Source organism: Girardinichthys multiradiatus, chromosome 17 (assembly GCF_021462225.1).
Source record: "Girardinichthys multiradiatus isolate DD_20200921_A chromosome 17, DD_fGirMul_XY1, whole genome shotgun sequence".
Lineage (NCBI taxonomy): Eukaryota > Metazoa > Chordata > Actinopteri > Cyprinodontiformes > Goodeidae > Girardinichthys > Girardinichthys multiradiatus.
In genome coordinates, this window is record NC_061809.1 from 15,997,181 (window position 1) to 16,002,216 (window position 5,036).

Genomic DNA, 5,036 nt, shown 5'->3' on the forward strand with positions numbered 1-5,036 from the left:
CTTTACAAGGTTTTTAAGTTCAGGATATAGGAGAGAGTATTATTCAAGTCTAGTTTCACTGAAATGGAAAGGAAAAAAACAACTCCCTCTCTCTGCCCTAACCAATATGTTTTTATTTAAACAACTACTGTCCCCAGAGATTCACTGACATCACCTGGGAATAGAAATACTTCAGCACATTAATTTTGTGCCAGTGTTAGTCTGTCCGTTTTGCAAACACGTTCCATAGTAATCCCCAGTAAAGATGTGTAAAGTTTTACAATAAATTGTTTTATTGTAGAAGCACAATCAAACGTTGCAAGGTTTAGAAAAATGTAACCTTTTTATTTGAGTACATTCATGCAGTGATAAAGAATTGTTTGTCAAAGGAAATTTCTACATTATTTTGTTAATTGACCGATTATATTAAGAAATATTTAGTTAGTAATCCATGACTTTTTTTCCCTCAGTTATAAATATACAATGAGGCCTGTTTTCTCCCATCCACTCTTCAAAATGGGAAAGAGAACATGTCAAGTGTTGTCAATCAGAATATGGCTACCGTAAAGGCAACAACTTATAAAACTGCTACAATTGTGACAAATAATGCACGAGGACCCAAGAAAATATGAAAGAACAGAATGCCATCTTGGAATCACCAAGTCTCCAAAGAAACCATAAAAACCTACCTACATGCTAAGTGGTTTTTCAGCGGCCATGCCAGGAACAGTCTCTACCTTTTTATATCACAACTGTAAACAAGTTAAGTGTATTAAACTCTAAAGGGACCTTATCTTGAACCATATGCTTTGGTTAGATGAGGGGAAGATTGAACTTTTCTGCATCTAACTCTCCTTTTGGATCAAGCACAAAACATTGAATAAGTATGTAGGAAACCTGCACGTGCTCAGTGTTTAGCTTGTTTCTCTTCCAGTGACCCTTGGAACCTTGTTGCAGTGCATGACATCATGAACATGAAACATTTTCAGGACATTTGAAATCATTAGCTGAGCAACAATAAGCTGAAAATGTATTATTGGGTCTTTCAGCTGGATCAGAATCAAAGTATTGGCCCAGTCAAAGCAGAAATTATTCCCTGAACAGACAGATCAACCTTCTTCCATGGCGACATTGGTCCCCAGAGCTGAATCACCCCAGAGGTGATGAGGTGAGCTACAAGAGCGGATTAGAGGAGCCAGTAATTTGGGTTTATAGAGTTTGTGCAAGAAGGAATGGTTATATTAGTGAGGCCTAACTGAACGTAATGTATACTAGGAATGTTAACACGCATTAAATACCTCCTTTTCTAAAATGAAATTTGCCTCATAAAATGCACAGCCCACTTTTAGATAGATGAAAAGAGGAAGATAATTTTTCAGTTAAATCCTGCAGGGGGCAGTAGTGTTTCATCAACGATCAGAACTGCATTCATTAATGACAAGGTGAATAACATGCGCTCTTCATATGAAACCCTCGGGTATTATAAACTAATCTACCATTTTCATTCTTTTTGGGTTTTAGTTTCAAATTTCATCCATTTTGAAAAGTACTATGACAACAAAGGCCATGAATTAAAGACTATTGTCTTGGCTTATGCAGGATAAGACTTAAGTAGAACCCAAATCCCATTATCAATAGCTTGCTTGTTTTTCCACATTCTATTCTGTGAGAATTGGACCAATTTCTTGTTTCACAAGAAAAGCTTCATCTTGTCATAACTTTTAATAGAAAAAGCATTATGGGATTAGTCAGAAAAATTGTCACGCTTGTATTTTCCCTTCAACAGTCTGACATAAGTTGCTTTCCTTAACATAGCCAGAAGAATATTAATAGACCACTACTGAAATAATATATGTCCAAAACACCAGAATAGCCAATGGCAGCAGGTGTGAAGAAACATGAGAATAATTTTGTCCTAAAGTGGAACATGCTGGTGCTGTCACATAATCCGTCTGAGCATGTTTCAGACATACAGAAAGGGTTTATTCACAGATCTTCAGCAGTGCGAAACTGGAAAAAGGGAAGATGGTTTTTATTTTACAGTTAGGCCATTGTTGGGGATATCAGCACTCGGGTCAAATTGCTTTCTGCTGACATGACCACCCAAGATAATGTGAAATCTAAACCGACATTTTTCAAGCGAGGAGAGCAACATCTAAATGTCATGCATTACTCGTAATGTCAGGAATTAAGTTCCACCCTTATTGTTACAAAGTTGGAGGGACAGTATTACTGGAAAAAGTGATTATGTGCAGATTATGATGTCTGAGGCCTAAGGAGGGATACTGTCTGTATCCTGCTGACCTAATGTAGATCTAAAAAATTTAAATGCAATTTAAATATATTTTGCAGGTATTCTGTTGCAGGATCGCTCTCATAATGAATAGCAATGCAAAGTAACCAGTACTAGTCAACAAAATGCCCAAATGTTACATTTAAGAAAAATGAGAAACATAATTTGTACATATTACAACAGACAAAGATGCAAAACATTATTTCACAATTTGTATGTTTTCGTAATCCAATTGCTCTACTCCACAGTAGGGTAAAGTTGGTTACGTTTATATATCTGTTGTTTTGTCATATATTCAGGGTTACTATGATATTTATACATGTAAAAATAGGAACGCAATAAGAGTTGAAAGCTAAATTAACAATAATGATTTGAACTATGTGGTGAAGTCTGGATAATGTTTTTTTTTTTTATTCAAATGTATGAATACTAATGGCATAGTTGGTGATGACGGTGAAAATCAGGGGATCGGCAAAATGAAAACCGCTCAAAATGTTATCAATGTCCGTCTTCAATCTGAGCCAATGAAAGTAGCCTGTTGATTAAAAGCTATGTTTTGGTGGTTGGTGATTCGAAAAGCCAAATTTAAATGATTAAAAAGCGTGATGTTGCCATCAGTTTCTGTTAAAGAGCTCTGCTCCAGGCACTGGTTACTCACTGGGAGGCATTCCCTCCAACTTGGGGTAGTTTTTTTAACATTCTGAACCTGCAGTCAGAGTGAAGAGCACCAGCTCTGAGACTGGGTGCTTGTTCTACTGTGACAGCAAACGTCTTCAAAAGATATGTTAATTTAAAGTAAACCAGCTGGGTTCCTGTTCTTTGTGCAGTTAATAACATTTTTAAAGACTAAATGTCTGAAGTACTGGTGCAACAGGTTTACTTGTTAATTCAACCTGGAAAGACTCACAAAGAGAAGACAGGGATGCATTTAGAAAAGTTTATTAGTGAATGTTTATTTCTTTGGCGCTCGGACCCCAGTGGAAGACGTGAATGCTAAGAATGACATGCGCTTGAATGAACATCTTGGGGTTAGATTTAGAGATGTCTTCCTCCATGGGATCCGATCCTGGTGGTGGAGTGAAGGTCTGAGGAGATTTGGAAGGAGTTTGGAAGCCAAATGGTGGAGATGGGGTGGAGGAGGGTCAACGTTCAGCTGCAGAACGGAGGGATCCATGGATGAAGATCTTCTAAAGCGGAGCCTTGAAGGATGATTGGCCAGGGAGAAATGCAGACTTGACGCTGATTGGTGGAGCAGAGCCACATTGAGAAGTAATTAGACAAAGCTGGAGGTGATGGTGAGTCTTCCATGTTGAATTTTTGTTTAAACTCCATTTAAATAGAAACACTGTGAGGTGGTCATACATCATGTTAATGTTTTTTGAGAGTGAACGGCTGTAAACTGGGAGACGAAACTTAACCACATTATGCACAATTTTTCTTCTGACAGAATCTAGTCATTAGTTGCCAAAGGTAAACGACAGGTTGTGACTCATCTGTGCATCATCCATTTATTTATAGAATTCATGCTGTTGGAATGTTTACCCCACTTCTGACAGGGAAAAGCTTTTTCTAAGCTGTTGTAGTCCCGTACTGGACAGCAATTCAAGTTTTCAATGACTTATGAAGATTGCTGTAAATATTGCTCCAGTGCTGCTTTCTTTAGAGATTCTAAATATACTGCACATAGGCACTATTCAAATGTTACCCGATAATAATGTCACTTCATTCTTTATATGCTTTGCAGTAATGAAGATTTCATCACCTAGGGATGCTGAATACTTGAATTGGCTCCAACAGCAGGGGTGCCTAACCTATTTTGTGAATAATTCAGCCAAGAATTATTTGACCATTTGGTGGCACTCTTCATGTGTACAGCAGCCCAAGATAGTTGGGTAATGATTAACTATGGTTACAGGAAACATGGGCATGAATTCCACAAAATGTAGTTCATTTCTTCAATTCTGAACACGTGAAATGCTTTTTCAGATATGCTAACATACGTGGCAAGATAAGAAACGGTGTGACAGTCGCTTAAACTTCCATCTTATTTCATCTGTTTGCAAAAAATCTCACAAATCTTTTATGCCCTAATAATTTCAGTCATAGAAATGAATCTTTTTTACCTGTAAAGGAAAAAGTGACTTGGCATAGCAGGGACAGGAACTGAGCAATTGCTGGAGTTATCCTACCAAGTTATACTATTAGTCAGCCAAGCAGAAACGGATGTTTTCCTTCAGTTGTGTTTACAAAACTGAAGAAAAAGAAAAGCTGGTGGCTTGTGTCGTCAAACACAGATGGGCCACAACAGAACTTTTTTCACAAAAAAGCGAGCAACAAGAAATGTAAAGGGATTATAATTTCCACCGGAGGTCTGTGCAACAAAACAAACAAATGTATGTGCAATTTGCAACAGTTGTGAGATGTATTTGACTTAAAACATTTAGGGCAAAATCAAAAACTTGAGAGCTTTATCTGCTTAACAATAGTGCAAAGTCTGTAATTATCTAAGTTACAAGACTTGTTACTATTGGCTCCAGGCTGGTTGTTCCTTGTGCAAAAATGTAACCTTTCGATGCTAAGCACATGTGTCAAATCCTAACATAACTGGCTACAAGTAAGCATAAATCCCATCAGATTTGATCGCCACTTCAGCTGAGCCATATGTGGACTGCAGAGTTAAAAACAAAAGCACTGGAATAAAGATGACAAATATTAGAGCAGCTCAAATAAGTTTTGCTTTTTATTGAATTCATGACACCAGTGA